The sequence below is a fragment of the Struthio camelus genome, chromosome 6 (genome assembly GCF_040807025.1).
Source record: "Struthio camelus isolate bStrCam1 chromosome 6, bStrCam1.hap1, whole genome shotgun sequence".
In the NCBI taxonomy this organism is placed as follows: domain Eukaryota; kingdom Metazoa; phylum Chordata; class Aves; order Struthioniformes; family Struthionidae; genus Struthio; species Struthio camelus.
Genome location: NC_090947.1, coordinates 43,930,174 through 43,953,980, shown reverse-complemented (window position 1 = coordinate 43,953,980; position 23,807 = coordinate 43,930,174). Strand labels below are relative to the sequence as shown.

Below are 23,807 nucleotides of genomic sequence, written 5' to 3'. Positions count from 1 at the left end.
AGGGACTGTACAGCAGCACGGCCACAACCTGCCAGTACGATCTCATACCTGTGGTCATTACTGTCAAGAGTTAAAGCCTGCCTCCCCCACCGAGCCTGATAGCAAATACTGCCCTGATACTACCGTCATAAGATGCTACTAGTGACAGTAATGCAGGTAGGCTTGAGGCAGGCAGGTGATGCCAGATACAGTTATCACTCAGTGGGTATACCAGCCTATGCATACCTTCAACATTCATTTAAACATTCATTTAAAAGGCTGGCTGAAATTACACCTCTCTTGCACCTGTGTATCTGTTCCTGTATGCTTATAAATAGAAAAAGCCATGCAAATTCCCTAGGGATGTGATAAGAAACTATTCCATCTAAATGACCTAAAGAGTGGACAGGTTGTAATTCTTACTGCAAGAAAGCTCTTATTATCAAGCAGACAGCTCAGAAGGTTTACAAGCAAGGAATATATATTTTTGATATTTATTCTTTATGTTGCTTCGTCTCAAAAGCAAGAGAAACAATATGCTTGGATGTACTAGCTGGCTTGAACTGTGTAAGTCAAGGATACCATAGCTAAAACAGAAAGATAACCAAATAATCACTGTCTAAATAGGGCCCAATTTACTCTGGTCCAGGATACAATTAGGTTCCTTGTTAGTATTTTAAAAGAGACACAAACATAAACTCCTCATACATATAATTAAGACCTGCAATCTTAACCTACCATAACAGGGTTTAAGAAAGAGCCTTGCTGTCACTCTAAATGCAGCTTCCCATTGCGAACGTAATTACAGTTTTTATTGGTACTTCAGACTGTCTCCCTCCTGAAGAGATAACACTGTGTATTATTAAAAGTTGAGGGGGCTTGTTATACTGCGCTCACCCCCACAACACACTGCTCGCGGCCACGCTTCCTGCTCTCTTGCACACTGCTATTCTCCAAGCAATAAACAAAGTCTAACAAATCAGAATAATTTTTACGGAACTCCTGGTTCATGTTCTCCAAAGCGCTGAGGCACCTCTCCCACCTGCTCTGACATGCCCTTGCTCAGAACATACCATCGTCCCTTCATAAAAAATGGGGAGACCAAAAACCTACAAACAAACTGGCACGATACCATCCAATTCCCCCCCCCCCAATCTCAGCTAGAAGGCTGCAAACAAAAGTTCAAATTAGCTAGCACAGTCTGCAGCCATTAAAGTCACAGAGCACATCATAGCTAACATCAGGGAGGTAGCGGGGCTTTTCTACAGGCTCTCCAAGAGGAGAGAGAGAATTATACAGGAAAATAGCACCATGCATTCAGAGCTCTCTTTATGAAGAAGTCAGATGACCTCTTGGGGTTTTTTTGTTTTTTTTTTTTTTTTTGCTTAAGATTTGACCTTCAGAAGGCAATTCACAGGAAACACTAACAATAACTTATTTCCCCCATCTATGTTAAGTGCTGGGGGAAAGCTATCAGGCAAAGGAAATTGATTTCCTTTCAGAGACAGAAACAGACCCTGAGAGGGATTTTATTTCTCTGTAAGATTATTATATTCAATGTTAACATTATTTAAACTGCTTTCAATGGATCTGTACTCTGCAACATCTCATTATGGTTCAAAATCATCTTAACGACTAAGCTCCACCAAAAAATACTGCTTTATGGCATGCTTTCATTACCATTAGAGATGTTCTCTATCTGGGAATGATGTGCATCTATCACAGAGGCTTTGTGAGTATGGGAAAGAAAAGGAGAATGTTGCAGTGCAATAACGTTACTGTTTCTGTCTGCAAAACCCTCAAAGTTGTAATGATTCAGTTAAAAGACGTAAGATTTTACATTCTCATGCAGTACTACTTAACACTAGAAATCTTAGGAGAGATAGATACATTAAACAGATTCTGTGCTTAATCGTTTGTATTGGCTGTTTCCTTTCCATACGGTATCTGTCAGGAGCATAATTTTAAAATAAGCGAAAATGTGGTCCTTTATTTTCACACTGTACTACTATGTACATGAACAGCACTTATCACTTAGTAACACACCTGCAGTACTGGAACTTGCATTTGTGGAACTAAGCACAATTTGTAGGAGGGAATAAGAAACACACTCTTACAGTTTTTCTTATTCTTAGCCAGTAAAGCTGTTTCAAACTAATTTTTTTTCTGAAAAAGTCTCCTGAGAAAATTAAATAAATTTAGGTTTTATAAAATTGTTTGGAAATATTTGCATTTTCAGGGAAAACTCCAAGTCCTTTGCTCAAACAATGCAAGTAACCAAAAACAGAGAGGCTGGAAAAATGTTTCGACAAAATACAACGTTTTTCGTTAAAGGCATATGCTTCTCCTTCCAAAGCAGCATTTAATCAAAAGCCATATTTTTCCTATTCAAAACAATTCTAACAGGAAATATCTGACAGCTGAGATGGGGTCTTGAGAACCTGTACCAGCTGCAGAGGCTGTGGAGGAAATGCCAACCTTGCCTCCTCAGCGCAAGCACCCAGGCAGCGGCGGGCTTGCTCCAGGGACAAGGCTGAAAGAGCAGGCTCCTGCAGGGCTGCCGGGGCACGGTGTAGTGCAAGGTGCTCACTCGCCCTCCAGGCTTTGCCCAGCTCCCCTGTGCTCACAGCGCTCTTCGGATGGGACCTGCAAGGAGCCTGGCTCAGCCAGACAAAGAGCACCCAGCTCTTGGGGTTCCTCTGATGCAAGCCTGAAAGCTGTCCTTTCCTTATGCAGACGTGATGGACAAGGTGGATGAGATCCATGGAGCGTTACATTCCTAGGCAGCAGCTAGGCTGAGGATCTTGCCTGTGAGCATTAGCAGTAACTGATTTGAAAAAATGAACTGAGATGTGTTGGAGGTTCCCACCTCCCTCAGGCACTGTGTATCTGTGGGCACCGCTGACTACACATTTGGCAAAACTGGGCAAAGCTGAAATCTCCAGAATGGAGGGGTGCAAACAGAGCTGTGGGTGGAAACCTCCAAAATGTGCCGCTTGCCAAAGCCTGTTGCTCACCCCGACAGAGGTTTCACTCCGATCTCGTGTTTCAAGCACAAGGCAGCCACTACTGTTGCAATAAGGTCTCTTAAAAGAGAAGACAAGGTACATTGTCACAGACAATAATCAGTTTATTATTGAAACACTAGTTCCTTACAGCCCTGTCCAGCAATACCTTATCCTGCACATGGTTCATTGACCTCAGGGAGCCCCACCCTCCCCAGCAGGTTTCCCAGGATGTACAGTAGCCATATCAACAGGAAATTTCAAACCCAAAACTTTCTGCCAGCACCTCACACACACATACAGAAATATGTCTCCACTCCAAGGTGAATTTTTTGGTGAGCGAGCAAGAGCATCTCACCTCTACACAAACTGAAGGCTGTGCCTATGTTGCTAATTTGTTGTATAATTATCCCTCCTCCCTTCCCACTTAGTACTTACTAGGCCCAGAGAAAAGGTCTGCTTCTTCTGCAATGTTAGATATTGATACGCTCTAAAGAGTTAAGGGATCCACACTGCACTGGCTAATTTGAATCTCTACTTGCAGTTCTCCAAATTGAATGGCAGGAATTAGATGGGTTTCATTTCATTTGGTGTATGGGGGATTGGTGAAGAAAAAACATGATTCTATGCTACCTGCCCAGCATAAAGATTTCTTGGGATAACCTAGAAAACACATTCTTCAAGAGTTACCACAGCTATTTAGCTTGCTAACTTGTCAAGCTCGCAGATAACAAGCTTGCTTGGAGGACTGATATGTAAAGAGGATGAATCATCCATTCAGAAGTCCTTCACTCACTCAGTAAGCTTAGCACAAGTTAACAATAGTCACTTCAATACAGGACACTCAGACACAGGCATCTAGAAATCAGGCCACATAAGATATGCAAAAGGACCAGATAAGGAGGTACAACCTATACCAATTAGCAGTGACTCTGAAGAACTTTTGCACCGCATCAGGACACAGGGTGAACACAAGAGCCCACTGCGTGTTTGTGGCTAAAAGGATTAGCACAATTCCTGGATGCATAAACAGCGTTAATGTGTGGGAGGTATGAAAATTATTACCTTGGCACTTAAACTTTGCAAAACTGCTACAAGATAAATTATTAAAGCTCCCTGCTTTTGGAGCCAAGAATACAAGCAAGCATGCTGGTTGGTACACTGAAAAAGTTCAGGGGATACACTCAGAGGACAGTGCAAAATACATTTAAATAGTGAAAGACTTAAGCTAAATAGATTAATCTTCTCATTAAGGAAAAGATTTACTTGGTCATAATCTATAAGCACATATATGGTGCTCGGAAACCTAGTAAGAGAGTGCTCTTCAATCTAATGGACAAAGTTATCAAAAGACACTATAGCTGGAAGCTGCAATTTAGTCTAGTATCCCTTTCTTTAAACTGATTCATTTCCAGCCTTAGGGCCACTTAATAAGGGGAACAATCTACATAGGATCGTGGTACATTCTCCATCACAGAAGAAAATCTTAATCTAAGATTTTCCCTCTCCGATGCGAATGCCTGATATATGAACCCATTGAAAATGGTAGTTCTTTAAGCGTTAGACAGACAATCCTGTAATGCCCCTCCAAAAGGGCAAGCAGAAGGAGGTCTGCCCAAGGCTTTAAGCCAGCCACTACAGAGCTATGTGATCTCCAAGCCCCCCCCCTCCATAATTAAGCAGCTGGGGGATACGTCTACATTATAACAACCTCATGCTAACCTCTTGGCATTGCCTTATGAGTGCATCATTCCCCAATAGCTTGGGCTGTGACCCTGACCATGCCGTACTCTCACTGCCTGTACATCCCATGCAGCACGAATCATGCGGTAGGTCTGGGTCAGCCTTCTTGAGTAATTGAGGCAGAGCCCTCTAGCCCTTCTAATCACAAAAATTCCTGGTTCTCTAAGCTTTTTCCTAGTAATTAAATCCTATTTAATGCAAACATGCCTATAATTTGCAAAGAACAGGGGAAATATTTGTGTACAGTCATTGGTACTTAGTGGAAATACAGTTCTGCATTGGATTGCAACTAGTAATTCAAATGCATTCCTTGCATGGGTGTTTTACAGCCCTCAGAAGGAATAAGTCCAGTGTACCGTGGCTCTACACAACCCTCAGATGATCATACCTCCACATAGACACGCGGCAGCGAGGGAAACCCCATCCATCAGACTTTGAAGTGTGTGTTTCAGCCTTGGTGCTTTCCCTCCCCCTGAACCTCTGGGTTTCCTTGCTCTGCTTCACAAGCAAAGAGCTGCCTCAAGCAAAGGGAAAAACAGCTCCCATTCTAAAGCATTTTGCAAATAGAGATTTTTTTAACTCTTTTCCCCTAGTCTCCTATTAATGTGGCCATAGGAAGAGAGAAAAACTGGGTAAGGAGAGGGCAGAGGATTCTTGCTCTTCTGAAATGCTGCTGTCCTGCCAGCAGCCTGGCACTCCACCTTTGAGATTGATGAGGCTGCTGCTTGCTTAGAAGAGGAACCAGTGGGCCAATCTGCAATTCCATTCAAAGCCCATGTTTAATATTTATAGCTAGGTTAGAGCATCGGAAGGCTAAATCACACAAGGGTTTTGAATTACTTTCTCGTTTTCCCCACTCTGTCCTCTTCACCTCAATCAGCAGCAGTAGTATCTCCATATGGAAACATCCCATCTAGTCACCCAGCCAGACTTGCAGACAGAAAGCAATTTGCCAGTCAACATAAGCATTAACAAGAAAATCCCCCAGGCAAAATTCCTACATGAGATTCGATGAGCTGTAGCTATCTTAACGGAGTCCCCCAGCTCTCCAATGACTGACTGGCTTTTAATAAATTTAATAACCTCAATACTGTGAGCTCAAGTTAAAGATTAGTTTTGTAGTTTTCATTGTACTTATTGGGGTCTGGGCATGTTTTGAATAGCTTGTGAGCAGCTTTAGTTGTTTTCTTTGTCAGAATGTTGGCCCTGGGCTTGAAGTGAGATGCTCATCTCAATTGTTTCAGTTCAACAACTTCTTCATTTTCCTAACTGCCTTAGCTTTTAAGATAGCCCTAAATTACAAGCAGGAAGAAAGAGAAAAAGGCTTTCCTTGGGTTTTTCAGGGACATTTAAGGTACATAAGAAGGAAGGTCCCCTCTGACAAACACTAGAGCATATGCTCATATGCAGGCATAACTAGAAAGCCATTTTCAACCTCTTAATGACTCCACATGGGGAGAGGGAACTTATCAGACATCTCAATCCCTTATACGGCTTTCACAGATATATCCAATGTTGCTGAAAATGACACAAAGGATAAAAATGAGAAGATATGATCCCATATCTCTATGAGCCATAGGAGACTCCAGACTTCATAAGGCTGACAAAATAGGCCTGTTTCTGCAAAGAGAGTTAACGTAGGACTGTAAGTTTATGGACAACCTCACCCGGGATGATCAGATCCTACAGCGCTTAATAATACTCCTATGATTAATGAACAAACTAATTCAATGAGGCTATTCAGGATCACAGAGGTCTGGAGTCCTAAGTCTCAGGGGCATGGATAAGTGTGTACAAACCACACTGTGCCAGCTGCAGGACAAATCCTCTCCTCATCCTGTTCTCCATTTCGTCCTCTCTGCTACCAGCACAGCCTCATCTCCATTGCCCTTTACCGCTCTACCCTTTCCTCCTCGGAGGAAGTAAACATGTTAGGAAGATGGAATCTTGACATCTTGCACTTAACAAAATGTCAGAAGAATTTATTAACTGGTACTAGCAGCCTCTAAATTTGTTAACATCTCTTAATTTGCAAATCTAACAGCCAGAGAGGTCAGTCACTTCAGATCCATCTTCGTAAGGGAAAGATACAGGACTTTGGCCTTGTCTCTGATGGAAGTAGTACAACGTACTTACACAGCAGCAAACTCTTGATGTTGACATTTTGCACTGCTGTGAAAAGAATGGTGTATCTAGCTGTGCTGTTGCAAATCACAGGGCACCCCATCCTCCGCATTTAGAGTGCAATGATGCTTTCTCACATACAGTTGTACTTTTGCAAGAAACTCATTGCATACTAAAGAATTTTTCCTTCTGAATTCCCTCCCCAGAGCTAACTGCACAGCCTATTTCTAACACACCTTTTCTACTGTTACTGTTACAAATGTTATTAGCTTTTAAGGAATTGCATCACATACTCGTATGGCACACAGTACCTAGGGGCAGAAATAGACAAAGCACAAGTAAGACAGGAAAAAATCTCTCTTTTTGGAGACTGTAGCCTGCTAAAAAAGTAGAAATCAATGAAACAGGCGGCTGAAGTGGAGAGAGTTATGCCAAATTAGATCAGATCAGGGTCTCTAGCTCAGCCCAGACATTTGCCTCTGTATAGAGAAATTCGAGGAAAAAACTCAGACGTTTTGGATAGCTCTGCATTCCCCTCATAGGGTGGCTAAGAGAAGAAAACATACTTTTCCTCTCATCACAGATATCAGTATTCCTGAGATCTGTTCTTTGCCTATGACTGCTATAGCAGTGAGTAATCTTCTAAAAAGTGATTTATTCGCAGCTGAACTTGTGACAGACTTTCCAGTGTGATCTGCCTCTATTTGGTTTTCAGGATCAATGGCAGAACCCATTCTTCATCTGCTAACCATGATGCTTTCCTTTTCCTTACTCTCCTCTGTAACTCCCTCTAGCCAGGGAGTCCAATAGTTTGATTAGTAACATTCTAAATGATCTTTTTTTTTTATTCCACTGTGCATTTCCAATAGGTACTGTAAAAGGTAGTCTTGAAGCAATTGCCACCTTTTGCAGCAACAAAGTGGTATGAAATAAGTGCGCTGTCCACCAGTGGAAACACTTTGGAATAAAGATAAGGACACTAAGACCACCACAGAACTTGCCACCCTGCTGCAGTGCTGAGCGACAGCATTTAAGAGTATTAGAAATGCCTCAGAAGTGCCAAGTCCATTGAGTTAAGATCACTGACAAGAAAATTGGATTTCCTTTGCACAATCAATGCTGCAGAATTGCTGGAGAAAGCCAGACCCAAGTTAAAAATGAACTCATATTGAGAACAGGGATGTTCCTTTCACAGGACCAGATTTTTTATTTTGCTATACCAAGTTACTGCCTTGTCTCTGCAGTAAAAATAAAGAACTGTGTGTGACAGTTCCCCTCCTCAAATGACGGGATCCAGAACGGAATTAGAAAAAGACTAGCTTTCCAGACATATAAGTGTGTCACCAAAGGAATAAATATCCTGAAAATCTTATGCCCAAGAAGCTACTTCACTGGCAACTTCTAGAGGCATTTCTTTTCTGGCTTTCACCCCCTAATAGCCATCTCCTTGCCCCCACGTCACCCTAGAACACTTCTTACTCAGGAGGATCATCACGATATGAGACCCAAATGTCCTCAGATTGTAGAAAGCAGCTTGCTTTCATCTCACCAACACATACAGGTCAGTCCACAAGTTCCCAAGCTTTTTCATGCAAAACTCCCTTTGATTTGAGTGACCGTTTTATTTCTAGAGCGGTACAACGCTCAGAGCCTACCTGCCTATGTTTTTATTCTAGCCGAGATTCAAACCAGAGTTAGAATGAGGTGCTTTAGGTCAGATTTGTTATGAGAAGTCTGGGCAAAGTAGAAGTTCTAACTCTGTAGCATGTTTCATTTCAAGTAGGTGGCTATGCTCTAACTGAAACTATGGTCACATAGGCCACTTTTTGCTTTAAGGTCAGAAATAATTTCCCACAGATGAACTAAAGCTTTGTGAGTTTCTATTTACATGTTCCTAGACTTGAAAACGAAGACAGGAGCGAAGCAGTAAGGAAGCAGTCATGTTCTCATTAAAACATCCTGAATCACTCTTGGCACACGTGTACTCCTGGGTGCCAAGCACCTCTCTTATTAAATCAAATCATACAGCACTACAATGCTCTGGCTTTCATCTTAAGTTTCACTTTTTCCCACCAATGAAACCACGATGAGAAAGCGGGAAAGAACAATTCCCATTCAGTAACTGTTTCCATAGAAACACAGAAATTAAGAGATACAAAGGACTTTTAACAACATCCAGTCCATACACCTGCCAGCACAGCAGTCAGCAACAGTCCTGGAGTTTAATGCAGTACCTCTTTTCCATTAAGGTTTATATTTAGCAGGCTTTCCAAAGCCCGCAAGGACACTGCTCTGCTCTCTCTCATATACAAAGTCAGTCACTCACTTCTGTGAGTTAAAACAAAGCTTTTGACACTGCAGAATTTGGGTGTGCATGCAAGAAGGGCCAAATTAAATGCTTTACATGGTCCCTATACCTCCTCTTCTAACAAAAGAAGTTAGAAGTGCAGTATCGCACTTCTTCTATTTCTTGGTATTTTATCATCAGCATTTCTTGCATAGAAGTCTTTAAAGTAAAAAAAGAGACTATTCTGGAAATTGAAGAGATTTATATATATAGATCACATTAGCTTCTATTGCCTATTCCAGTAGTGTAGTGTAATGGCCAGCTAGGAGAGTAAAGATTACTCTTCTGTCCCCAGTGGTAGCAGGGCAAAAGCATAAACATACCATGAAAGGAGAGGAAAGTGGGAGATGGCACTGTCAACATCAAAGGCTCCAGTGATGGCCTCAAGTTGGTCAGACTGAAGGTTCCTAGGACACTAGGCTTGGCCCAACACCGCAAAGGAAAGTAAAAAATAACAATAAAAAAAAATGTCCAAGATATTTGTCTCTATGACCTGGGAAGAACTTCTGCCTGACCCTAGATCTGGAGACCTGTTTATACCCAAGCTCATGAAACACACTAGCCAAGCCCCTGAGTTTTCTTCATACCTCTGAGAGCACCAGGCCACCCTCGTCAGCACACCATCTTTCTCTCTGATTTGTTTTATTAGACTAAATAAGCCGAGATCTCTTAATCTTCTTTCTGCATTCCTTATGTCACCCTTTCAGCCCTTCTGTGTCCTTACTTAAGTGTATCTTCTTACAATTGGTGATTATAGTATGCAATATTCTAATTAAATTCCACCAGTGCCTCATAAATAAGTACTAAAACCATTCCGTGTCCCTACTGAAAATACCATCCCCTGAGAATCTCAGCCTTAGCCCCAGCCCTTTTCATGCCTGGTTTTGCACTGGGGATCACATCCAGACTGAGAAGGGGAAGATAATGCGATCTTATGTCGATCACTGTGTTTCATCCTTTTAGAGTGAAAGGCAAGGATTTAGAAAAGATTAAAATGTACATGTACAAATAGCTGTAGACTAATCCCATGATAATTTTACAAACTTAATCACAATACTGATTTGAGACCCATTCTGAATGGAGTTCTACATTGCTGTGATTTAATCACCGAGTAAACACTATATGTTACCATTTCCCAAGGATATTCCTCAGACTACAAGAAATTAGTGACAGGCATGAGATGCGCTCACACTCAGTTCTTGCATTAGAGGACTTTGTATATATTTAACTGACAAGACACAAAAAAAATCACTGAGTAACGTGAACATGGGAATTATTTAGGCAGGCTTAGCAGGTTCACAGTATCCAGATGGAATACACAACTCTTCCAAGAATCTGAATATCATCTTTTTTTGAGCAAATTAATATGGGCCATGAGCCAAACAGTGTCATCAGGAATATGCACATAAGGAAAGCGATCACACTGTGGCCCTTTATCCTAATATACCATGGTAATATTTCCTGTTGCTCCTGGTTTTGGAGGTGGAGCAAACTGAAAAAGTAAACTATCAGCCTGCTATTTGACAGCAAGATCCTGGGATTCCCATGGTTATGGCAATAAATATATATTCCAATGATGGTGAGGAATGAGGAATTTCATATTCTCCTTTGACTCTTATATGAACACTTGGAAATGAATACATATGCACCAAGAAACCCCTGAAGCATTAATGAAAATTCGATGCTACTTCTTGTTACTTTTTAAGTGTGATATATAACAGGAACACTGAAAAGTGTGCAAAGGAATGTTCTCTTTCCCTCCACTCAATGACAACAAACTTTTCTCTAGTAGTTTACAACACCATCTCTGTTCCATAAAAGTACAAAAAAAATCAGTGAGAAAACATTAGAAGAGATTGACAGAGTAAAATAGGAACAAAGTATAAAACTGAAAGCATCAAGGGTAAGCTCTTAACTCTCTTCTTCCTAATCTTCCCAATGATCTTCTCTACTGCTCTGTTTTTTTTAACCTCTCAGAAGGGTTTTAGCTTTAATATATATTGGAATTACTGGGGAAAGGAAACATTTTAAACATTCAGGCATCCTAACTCTTTCGAGAGCAGTTTCTTAACCTTTAATCCTCACTCCTTTACCCGCAAGCCATGCAATATGAAAGGCAAAAGGTCAATAAAGTAGACGAAGCCAATAGTCTGAATCTAACCCAAACTTCTTTTATCTGTGCTATCTGCAGTCGGCTCACAAAACATGTCACTGACGGTCCTCCATTCTTGCTTTTGAATTTTAAGACCCATTTTGAACATCCCAAGCAAGATCCTGAGCTACTGCAGATCACTGTAACTCTACAAAGAATGTGAAACAGTGGATTCAAATAATACAGAAAATTCAAATAAAACTGAATTTAACTTACTGGAATCTACCGCAGAACTTGTTTTTCTCTTACTTCGGTTCTAAACAATTCTGAAAATCTTATGTATTTGAGGTTGGACATAGGTCATTATGTTATTCATAAAAAACCCAGGCAGGATCCTTATATTGAAGGACAATTTTATGACAAAAACTAGTTCAGGTCTATAGATTTCATTGGAGATGCACAGCATTCAACCACGCTGAAGATCTGGCCCTTCCCTTTTTAACATCTCCTGGGACACTTTTTCCTGACAACCCTAGCTCAGGCACATGCTGGCTTCATCACACACAAATACACTTGGATGTAAACAATTAGCATTGCTCCCGATTTACAGAGCAGTGCAGAGCCAGGCAGAGCTCAGTGGTGCAAGGCTGGCACTGATCCCCGGTACAGGGGACTCAGCCCACCAGGATGCGAGCAGCTTTGCCAACTCATAGATGTTAACTGTGAGTGGCAGCGGTGCAGTGAGAAAGAAGTCAAATCTCCCAGGAAATTCTCAGCCAAATCTGGCCAAAACAAGCACTGCTGCAAAACAAAACTCCTTACCACCTGCAGGCAGGCAATGAACAGCACTTGGAGTTACACCTGCCCTTTCTGCTTCTCATTCACATCAGAAGGTGCAGGCTGATGTGCTCAGATCTGTATTCTCACAATTATTTAAACGAGTCGAAATCTATACACAGTCAAACTGAAGAGAAGCTGGGCATACCTGATCAGGGGAGGGACAGTAGTACTGACAGTAGACTGCATAGAGACAAATCCTTCCCCCAAGAGCTTACAGTTTGCAAATTAGATTCTCAGCCAGCATAAATTGCTCCTGCTCCCTAGCTGTACTTTGGAGGCTTCTTGTGGGTGGTTAGTCTATCTGTCATCAGCTCTGCTGTGCAGTCTCTATCCCCAGAGCTGTTGACTAGGTTTATTTGGGGCAAAATCTGTCACAAATGTAACAACGGACATGGGGTCTTTGCTAATGTCTGCAATGGCCCCCTGTCACTACTGTGCACTGAAACATTTCATCTACATTTTCGGATGTTTCCTCTCATGCATTTTCTACAGTAAATATCAGAAGTAAAATCAATTCCAGACCTCGGAAGGCTGGGCAGCTTGATAGAAATGCTTAGCACTTCCCTGGTAAATATTCAAGAGCAGCTCCAGGGAACAGATCTTTCATTTCCTTTGCCCTCTCGCTAGAAGGATGACAGTTCTGGCCACTCAGTACTGCCCTGCACAAACTATGGAGACTTTCTGTACATCATTGGGAAGACCATAGGGACAGGCAAGCTCCAAAGGAGTCTGCCAAGCAATAATGTGCTACAAAAGAGAGATGCGCACAGTGTAGCTGCCCCATCTCCATGATTTTTCAAAATACATTCATTTTATCTGAGTTGAGGTTGGAATGGTTGTGGTTAGAAGGGACCTCTGGAGATTATCTAGTCCAACCCCCCCTGCTCAAGCAGGGTCACCTAGCGCACATTGCACAGGATCGTGTCCAGATGGCTTTTGAATATCTCCAGGGAAGGAGACTCCACAACCTCTCTGGGCAGCCTGCTCCAATGCTCAGTCACCCTCACAGGAAAGAAGTTTTCCCTCATGCTCAGATGGAACTTCCTGTGTTTCGGTTTGTGCCCGTTGCCTCTTGTCCTATTGCTGGGCACCACCGAGAGGAGTCTGGCCTCATCCTCTTGACACTCTCCCTTCAGATACTTGTACACATTGGTAAGATCCCCCCTCAGCATTCTCATCTCCAGGCTGAAGAGTCCAGCTCCCTCAGTCTTTCCTCACATGAGAGATGGTCCAGTCCCTTCATCATCTTAGTAGCCTTTTGCTGGACTCGCAGGGTAGAGACGATGGGCTCACACTGGCAAGCTCATAGCTTGAAAGGCTTCTATTCCAGTCTTTGCCACATACCTCCCCTGTGAAGCTGGTGTCAAACCCACAATGTATCTCAGGCATCACATTTCAGTTACAGGTGGAGAACAGGAGTGGGAGCACAAGTCTCCATTCTCCTTTTTCTCAAGCTATACATTGCTATATAGGTTGATCAGAACGGGCTGTGAGCAGCTGAGCTGTGTTTGCTCCCACAGGACGCTGCAGATTAGTTTCACCACCGTGAAACTATGATCTTACCATGACAAAATGGGAGTTCTTTGTCCGTCTATGGAGAACCCGATAATGAGCTCATAGCTCGTATAGTTTATCACCATACTTGGTGAGGAATAATTTTGGAAATGTTCTAGGCAGATGAATAAAGATGCAAGTTTAAATATTCAAATATACAGAAATATGTTTGATGACGCCTTTTGTTAGACAACCCAGTCACTGATTTATATGCTCTGTCAAAATGAAGTTAAAGATAGCATTCTGAAGACAGTGTAAAATGTTGGGTCTGCTGTTCAAGAAAACTGTACGCATGTTGATGTGTCTCTAGTTCACATAGTTCATCTCTAAGTTTTGAACAAATTTTCATTCAACTCAAGCTGCGTTCAAATGATACTTCAGCCACCAATTCTACACCTACACCAGCAAAAGCTGTGGCTGTCCAAGTTGTATATCTACAGTGTCTTTAGCCTGTTTGTGAAGTAATTGGAGATGCAATTATAGATTCCACAGGGAATCAGTAATATGTACGAGGAATGATCACTTCCAAACTAACCTTGCAATTTCATCCCTGCTAGACTCATTTCTTCCGATCAGTATTTCTCCAAGAGGAGAATAAGATCAACTGAACACTTATGCTATTGATTTTCTTTTTTCAGGAGCTTTAAATATGCTGACCAATTAAAATACAACAAGATCTGTGTTAAGAAATTTTTAAGCTGCTCTTTGCAAGTTTAAATTTGAAATGCAGCACAGATTCCATAACATTTTACAGTTTTCATCATACGAGCATGGCATTTTCACCTAACTGTAGTCTTCCTTTGATCTCATCTGTTCATACCATAACTTTTGAAAAGGACATCTGATGTTCTCTTCTGAAGTTCACGTAAGGAAGTAAAGAGTCTTTATTTTAGGTTACCTTTAAAAAGGAAGAGACTGACACATGCAAAATGCAGTTTTCAGGCATTTGTTCTAGCCATTACAACAAGAAAAAAGGAATCTGTCAGCAGCAAATTAGTAGGTGTTTGTTATTCCTAAACTGGTAAAAGAGAATGTTAGACCTACCAGGAACATGTTATGAAAATTATACAATTTCTTACTCTTTCTAAAGCATAAATAGATGTTGTGTCATGGAACTATGCCAAAAATACCATAGCAGAATAGCAAAGTAGGAATGAGAGTCTGGTGACAGAAATATGCAATAGCTCCTAAGCAGATTTGTCAGCAGAAGTATGTTGCTCTGCTCTTAACAAAAAAGATGCTCTTCAAGTCAGTAGGTTTAGCTACAGATATATTACAAGGCAGAATGTACTAAAGCAGTCACGTAATTAGCATTACTCTTAATTTAACTGTTTCTACTCAACCCTATTCTATAGGGCCAATTTTACCCTCTAAGTACAAGACTGAAACTGTGGAGCACAGGCACATGTAGATTCTGTCTCACTCACCCATGATAGGAAATATTTTGGGAATTACTAGTATGTGACTTACCTTAATGTCTGTATTTTATTCTAATTTTCACTGAAGTCATTGGAAGGTCTCCTGTTGACTTTAACAGGCTCTGAATCTGGGCAAAGAAAACATAGGGTGAGACTTTCTATGAAAGTTTTCTGGATGGATCCCTGAAATTCTGGACTCTGCTTATCTTCCTCTCTGCAAAATTCGGTCATGGATACGCTCACACAGCAGCAGAACAAAAGAGGCCAGCCTTTTAAATATTCCTGCTATTGCATGGCATGGCATGAAGTATGCTTCATAGTGACTGATTTCCTCGAGCTTCCAGCCAGGAGGTTTAGTTAAGCTCAGTAAATTTTTATAGAAAGGGCTTCCAACTGTCCTGTCTTACATGTCAAAAGATGTACTTTATGACAACATCCATCATATTTCCCATCTCCTCAAAGTGGGAAGTTTTGTGATATCTGGTTTTACATACTGCCAGATGCGGGGCTCTTTCATTCCCTGCCAGACAGAAACAGAGTCTAATAACTCATAGGCAATACATAATACCATAAACCTTCTTGTGAGACATACTTCATAACCATGAGGGTTAAAAAGTATGAACTCACATATTTAAAAAACAATAAATGAGGAATCTCATGCACTACGTAGTCTATTAGTGATGGCACTCTGTTTAAGCATGAATTTTGACTTCTCCGATTTTCCGAGAGAATACTTCTCAGATGGAGAAGTAAAGATTTACCAAAATAGAAGCGTCCAATGAAAACACTGATTTTGATAATAGTTCTGATGTGAAGCTGTCTTATTACCTGCCAGTTCACCACCTAGCACATCTGGCACACGGACCCTGAGCAAAGTGCCTGAAGACCACAGTCTAAAACAGATATGCGGCTGAGGACCCAAGAGCTGGGACTGAGACTGCTTCCAGCCTGCTCAGCCCTCTGTATTTCCCACTGTGAGAAAGAGGCAAAAAGCTCCATCTCCTCCCTCCTCCTCTCAGATTTCTCCACCCAAGAAAGGCACTCCTGGGATAAGTGGACTTTAGTCGAGCAAAACAGCAGTGCACTGGAGGAGTCCTGATTTGAAATACTCCCTTTTCAAGTTCCAGTTCAGTATGGATCAAATTCACATTACACAAAAGCTACTTCTGGCATCCAATTTTGGTGCTGTTCTAGGCACTGAAAGTCTAATACCTAAACTCCCTACTCAGCCTCCACAAAGAGACAGATTCAGAAGGGGAGCAGCATCCCTTAGTTGTAAATGTAATTACCTCCTAAAACATCAAGCCTGAGAACATCCCCCAGTTCCATTTTCCAGGCTTCCCAGCTATGTTGCATTGCAGTAGTGTCCTAGAGGTGCCCGTGACTGCAGGACATGATACCTGGAGGAAAAGGGGAAGGGAATCCCTCCACTCCCCACATGTGAGCGGGGAGGTTTGAAACTGTTCTGGATTTTTCTAGAGACACTCTGAAACAGTGGATTTTATGATACGTCTTTGTCTTAGACTACAAAGTCCTTTACATTTGGATAACCACACATCAGGTTTGTTATTCGAAGGAGATCTCCATATTTTGAAACTACCAATCCCAGGTTAATATGGTTGATACATTTCTTCCCTTTGGTAAAAAAGTACACTGGCAGTTTACAGATCCAGGGGAGTGTGCGCTGAGAGATCTCCAGCAAAGCTCCCTCAAATCCAGCAGAGTTGGATCCCAGTCCATTGTCAGTTGTTCACTTCCACCTTCTGTTCACTTTGGAGGTGCATTCTAACAGCCAGGAGAGCTGAATGAGATAAAGACCAAAGTCCCAGAGATAAAGAAGGAAATCCCTTTCAGATTTACGGAAATAAATCTGGGGGATGTCTTTCCAACCAAAAAAAAAAAAAAACAAAAAACAAAATATGATAAGACTTATCTTGTTCATTTGCACCACTTAACAAAACCCCTATTTTCCCAGTGGTAGTGAATAAATCTACTTGCAGCCTAGTATCTGGAGACACCAGAAGAAAAAAAGATTGCTCATATAAACACATACATTTCCAGGGGAAGTTTGCTCTTCCTATAGCCAGAGGATGTTTACATTTCTAGAGAAAGAGTATGTTAAAACCTTTCTTCCCCTCTGCTTCATCACCATTTCACTAGCACTTAGACATCGACATTCCTCATTTCAAACACAACGGTTTAGCAGGTCAAGCAAAGGCGAAGCAGCAATTGTATATTCAAGCAGAAAATTAATGCAGAGAATGAAACGAATAAAAAAACAAGGGCAAGTTGGAGCTCAACGTTCAGAAGTTCCCCAACCGCAGCAGTGACACATGCAGCCAAAGCAAAAGGATACCCAAAGTCTGTCAATTCAAAAACACTAGTACAGGGCTGAGCCCTTGCAAGTCAGATTCTTGGCGCTTCTAAATATCAGGGGGGCCCACAGGCTGAGACCCTTCTCCCTCTTTCCTTTGCTTACTAAGCACATTTGAACTACAGGGAATGCGACTGGCATGCTATGAGATCCAGATGTTATTTAGCATAATCAGTGATTTGCTGTGAACAGGTTTTAGAGACCAAAAATCAATGTCAGTGATCTTAATTTCAGTTTAACTAAGTCCTAATGAAGTTTAATGGATGCTGTTAGGTAAATTGCAAACATCAGCACTATTAATCATTGCATAGAAATGGAGATACCTCAAAAAATGTTTTAAAAATTCTTCTATAAGTATGACTGAAATAAAGAATATCTCATTATTTTTATGACCACTTAACAAGCCCCTACGATATTAAATTAAGCACCTACAAGCCAAAACACACCACTCAATCAGGTACAATTCCACTGTCTTCAGATGAATTACATCTGATTATCTGCAAAGTGAATTTGGCCATCTACAGATAATACAAGCAGCAAAGACCCACAATAAGAAGGAAACCCTGCCTTCAGGAAAACAAGCGAGAGTTGCACCTCTGATGCTCACTGAAAAATCACAAAAGCCTCTATTTGGACAGGCTTAAAAATTTTTTACCATTCAGCTAGCAAATAAAAATGAAGCCAAAGAGCTTTTGTTTAAGGCCTCGTTCCTGCAAAAAGTGAAGAGAGCAGCAAAAATCCTTGGGGCTGGGCTTATGCAGTAGTCTACACATTTCAGAAAACACCACGTTTCTCAGCAGAAAGGCAAGCTTCCCCTTATACTGAGCAAGACAAATCTGTCATTCATGATGCACATAAACACGATTAGGACAGCAGTGCCATGGAGCTGAAGAGATACTGAAGCACACCACATCTACCTGAATGAATACAGATGCTGGCTAACACTCAGAAAGGGGGTATTTTCTAGTCATAACCACACTCACCTTTATATGGTCCACTTCCATTCCCAGCTCCTTATTCGCAGGGTGTTCAGTTCAACATCAGCTTCTTGTTTGCTACTAGCAAGAGCGGAGTCCCTTCACCTCATCCAGTAATGCTGGTGAAGCTGGTGAAGGCGTAACACTCAACTAAATGTTTTCTCTGTCTGAACGGCTCAGTTAGTAATTTTTAAAGACTATTTCTGACCCATTTTCAAGTGTCAGGAAGCATTCTATATGTGTGTGAGAAGAATCCAGAGATTTTCATGAAAACAGAAGCATCTGACCACAGGAAAAGCTACATTTCCACATGGTACCTCATGAAGAAGACGACTATGACATGAGACACATCAGACAGCCCTTGTGAACTTCTGCCAGCTCGTGTGACTGTTTCAACCACAAACTCACAGACTAGTTCAGGTGGGAAGAAAGTTCTGGAGATCTCTGGTCCAGCCTCCAGATCAGGTGCTCAGGGCCTCATCCCCTTGAGTTCTGAATATCTCCAAGGATGGACTTTCCACAGCTTCTCCGGGCCCTTCTTCCAGTGTTTGACCACCCTTATGGTAAAAACTATTTTCCTAATATCTGATCAGAATTTCCCTTGTTCTAACTTGTGCCTCCTGCTTTTGTGCTTCCACTGTGCACGTCCAAGGAGAGTCTGGGTATGTCCTCTCTATGCCCTCCTAGCAGGTAGTTGCAGATAACTAAGATCTCTCCTTGGCCTTTGCTGCTCCCAAATAAACAGACCCAGCCCTCTCAGCTTCTCCTTGAACATCCTGTGCTCCAGCCCCCAGCCAGGCTGGTGGCCTCCACCAGACTCGCTCCAGCACGTCAGTGTGTCTTCCACTGGGGAGCCCAAAACTGGACACTTCACTCCAGACGTGCTCTCACAAGTGCCAGAGAGAAGGGAAGGATCACCTCCCTTGATCTGCTGCCTTCCCTCCTACTAATACAGCCCAGCATGCGGCTGGCTTCTCTGCAGCAAGGGCTCACTGCTGACTCCCGTTCAACTTGTTGTCCACTGGTACTCCCAGGTCCCTTGTGACACAGCTGCTCCGCAGTCAGTAGGCCCCAACCTGGCCTGTGGCAGGAGGCTACTCCAGCCTGGGGCAGGACTTAGTATTTGCCTTGGCTGAACTTCGGGAGGCTCCTGACAGCTCACTTCCCCAGCCTGCCAAGGTGCCTGTAACTAGCAGCTTGCCCTACAACCTATCAGCTGCTCCCCACAACTTGGTATCACATGCCAAGTTGCTGCAAGTACAATCTATCCTGTATCTATATCATTGATGAAGATGCTAAACAGTGCCAGTATTGACCCTTGAGGAACACCAGTAGTACCCAGTCACTAGTTGTGCTCCGTATTGCTGATGACAGCTTTGAACTTGGCAGTCCAGCCAATTTTCCACCCACGTTGCGCAATAAAGTACAGGTCAGCTGAAAGGCATCTAGAGAGAGCTGGGGTGGATACAAGAGTTCAGGAAATGAAAAGCAGGGTACGAAACAGCTGAAAATTTACACTGTGCTTGTCTTAGACACCAACGTTATTTTTGCAGAGGCATCTCTGGCTCCATGGCTCACAGACTAATGGAATCCAGCAAGTCTGGAGATGATGAAGGAAAACAGTAATCAGGGTTTAGAGTTAAGTTTTTGGGCAGAGGGAAGCGATGACTGGGAAAGTTCATGTTCACATCCCTGTCACTTCGATGTTTCTGCCCCTGCTCAGACTCCTTCCCATGCTGCATCCAGTACAAACTACCAAGAGGAAGCCACTATCACTAAAGGGTGACTGACAAGGAAAAAGAGCATCTTAGTAACATAACAGGAAAACAGAGCTTTTGCACTTCACATTTTAATGTGAAAATCACTACAGGTTCCTGGACAGAGACCGAGTTTCTTCCATTTTTATGTCTTGCCCCCTTGGCCTACTGCAGCAATGTCATGTGCAGTCCCAAATTCTGCAGCAATATAGACCCAGGCTTGTCTGGTGCGAGATGACTTTTCTGCAAAGAGTCCACATATTACTGAACACAGGCTCATCAGGAATGTTTCTGCACCTCATCAGTGCTCTGACATAGTCTTACTTTCAAAAGGATCAGTGAACTGAACCTATATGTATTTTTCAAAAAAGATTTTAAAGCGAGGAATTAGGTATCATCTTGTATGCATTTGCTCTCCCAAACCGAGGGAAGTACTCTCCGAGGGAAGAATTTAATCAAAGCCAGCTGCTAATTACTTTCCTGACACCAGGGGAGAAGAATGTTGGCATCAGAAAGATCTGGAAGATTTTCATGATTAATATTTGATAAATCTGTAATTAGATCATTTGATTTTGCAGTCTCTTTTGAATAGAGGTAGTAACTTCGTTGAAATTAATGTTTATGAATTCAGGCCACAAACTTCAGGGGATGATAACTCATTGATTGATTTAAATATCCTGAAGTGCTAACCCTGGAGTGAAGATAAATTGGGATTGCCTAAGGACAAGTTAATATAGACTGAATGTAATCTAGAGTGCACTCCTATTAGAGGAAAACAAATTACATTCTTTAAAGAGTTAAGTTGCATTTCTCCAGTCTTTTTTGCTGAAGTTCAGAGATTCAACATGAATATTTAATGTAAAGGTAATTGAGAACTAGGTATACTAAAATGGAATTAATAAAGTAGTTAAGAGTAACACAATAGTGAGCAAATAGTCTTATTAAAAAAAAATCTGAAAATGGAAATAGCAACATTATAAATATCAATTATATTTTATTGTTTAGAATTGAATATAAGAATTTTCTCTTTCTCCGACTAAAATCAATCAGATATTCTATTAAATTCAATAGGAACATTGTTTTGCCTCAAAGACTTCATAACCTAAATTAAATCACAGTATTGAAAAAAGACAGAAAAAGCTACCTGAAAACAAAATACCGAGTCTTTAGCCACCTATAAAGATTTTTTCCTTCCCCTTTCCATTGCTGCCAAGTAGATTGGTATTGTAAAACAAGCTGAATGATAGATTTATGAGGAGGCAAGAGATAGAGGATGATTACCTATGCTAGGCACACAAAAGAGTAAACTTGAAGATAAAGACAATGAGGTTGTTCAGTACAGTGTTTGTGGAAGGCTATTTCAGACAGGCCAAAAAAGAAAAGCTCTCAGAATTAGAAAATTGATAGTTTTATTAGAAAAAACAGAAAAATGTAGCACACGACGAGTCATGGAGTTGACACATATGGCATGATGGATAAGGTAAAGTGTTTGAACTAGACGTGGAAAAAGCAAATACAAAGGTGAAAAAGAAGGAGCTAAAAAGATCCTTCTTAGTAATACACTTCAGGCCAGAGAGGACAAATGTGTCATGTTCCAGGTGGCAGATTTAAAAAAAAAAGGATGAAAATCTGAACAGAGATTATGATATTGTGAAGATATAAAAGATTTCAGAGACATTAAAGGAAAAGCAGTAGAATTCTTTGAAAGAAGTGTACACAGATTGGGCATTGGAATTGGTATTCTAACTAAGCATGATTGACACAGAACGTCTATTCGATATGTATTCTGTCAATGGGAGATCAGTAAAATATCTATGGTCAACAGTAACCATAAGATATCATTGTAGCTCCCCTTTTTATTGGGGCAAAAAGGACCCACTCATAAACACAGCTTGAAGCACCTTCAACCACAGGCTGAGTACCAGGGAGTAAAACTGTCCCTCCTTCTCTTTATCACAGAGCACTGGAGAGCACCTCCTCCTGTAGCAGGGCTTCCAGCAGACTTGTAGCACCAAGCTGCTTAGAACGCAGAGACAAATGTGTTCAACGTGTACATATGTATTTGCGTTAATAACTTTGGCAGTTAATTTTATATAGCAGCAAGTAAATAAATTAACAAAACTTTAAAAACGCAGCCCACGGAATTACCTCAGCACACATCTAGCTCAGAATGGAAAAGCTGATTTAATTTAAAAGTTTGCTTTTCAAGCCAAGCTCACTCCAGATCCCAAAACAGGACCAGGGAAGAAAGGCAGATTACCAAATAAAGCAGAAGAAGAAAAGACTTTGGTCCGCTAAAGAAGGATTTCGTTCTATTCTGTAAAGCAGTTATTTGAAGAAATTACATACCACACTTTGAGGACTATTTCCATTAGCAGAAATAGCGTTTATGCTCCTAGTTCTCCTTGACTTTCAAGGAAAGCTCCACACCCAGTGGCCTTCTGGGTCCCTGAAAACCTCTTCCTTTATTCTCTTTAATAATAATGCCTACTTTCATTTTCTCCTTCATTCTATTTCTGAATCCTAGAAATGCCCTAACCAAGTGTTTTGGTTTATGCCTGCATGTGCACATCTGCACACACAAACACACATTTCGCATTAAGTTACTGACATCTGGTGCTTCTAAAGAGTACTGCACCACTCAATAATAAACACGGATAAACATGCACTCATGCTTTTGTACCCAAATCCCAAGTAACTCCAACAACAAACTTTGTAAGTTGTAGTGATGAACACCCTTAGCTCTGCCAAGAAAATAAGCTGTGACTGGAACATAAGCGTCCTTCAAATATAACAGGAATTGCACCGAGACAGTTTGCAATCCCTACCTGCATAACAATTACAAAAAAAAGAACAACTTACCACCTTAAAGAGGAAAGTCTCCTTACTTGGAGCAGGCATATTTAGGTGTGCAGACTGCACTGGGGAGTCCCCATGACGTGGAAGACCTTGTTTATCATCAGACCTGAGCTGGGAAACAAGAGATTTCCAGGAAGCTAGTTCAGAGAAACCAGGCTCTCACAGTAACAGATAAAGCTACTCGTATTTACTAGTTTAAGCTAATAAAACAGTACAGATAAGGCATGTGGAAGTAACACATGACTGAATTATAACATATCAAATTTAGGATAGCCACGATCAGAACGACTAAGAATCATGCAAGAAGAGAATATAGCTTTGATTCAAAACTCAGCTTTATTCTGAAGAGCACAAACAGAAAACTACCTAGAGAACAGACCTTCCCTAAAAAACTTCAGGGACGGAACGTCACAGATTTCAGAGCGCATACGAGAACGCCAACGCCAGAGAAACAGAGCCTAGGAGCGACAACCGTATCTTGCTACTGATACCAAGGGACTTTCTCCAGCCCAGTTATAAAAACATCATTACCAAGCTATTATTACTAAATTATCTCAAATCACCTCTGAGGGGACAAGTACGTTAACTCGCAGCGCCACCTGCGCTCTGATGCACCGCCCCCCACACGCCCGCGCGCAGCCGCCTCCAACGGCTTTAACGGGCGCGGCGCGGCGCGGCGCGGCGCGGCGCGGCGCGGCGCGGCGCGGCGCGGCGCCCCGCCCCGCCCCGCCCCCCAAC

At 41.7% G+C, this 23,807-nt stretch overlaps 1 long non-coding RNA gene across 7 annotated transcripts in view; it reads right to left on the bottom strand.

The window, feature by feature from the left end:
- Positions 1–23,802, bottom strand: part of LOC104138737 (uncharacterized) — an 87,032-nt gene extending 63,230 nt beyond the window's left edge. For 2 of the 7 annotated variants that reach the window (XR_011142006.1, XR_011142008.1), the window contains exons 1-3: positions 23,633–23,792; positions 23,073–23,180; positions 15,155–15,230 (exon numbers count right to left, since the gene is read on the bottom strand). This is a non-coding gene — a long non-coding RNA (uncharacterized lncRNA). Of the gene's footprint in view, positions 1–15,154; positions 15,231–23,072; positions 23,181–23,448 lie in introns of all 7 variants that reach the window. The other 5 variants (XR_011142010.1, XR_011142007.1, XR_011142009.1 and 2 more) reach the window with 3 other exon arrangements.
- Between the last annotated feature and the right edge of the window lie 5 nt (positions 23,803–23,807).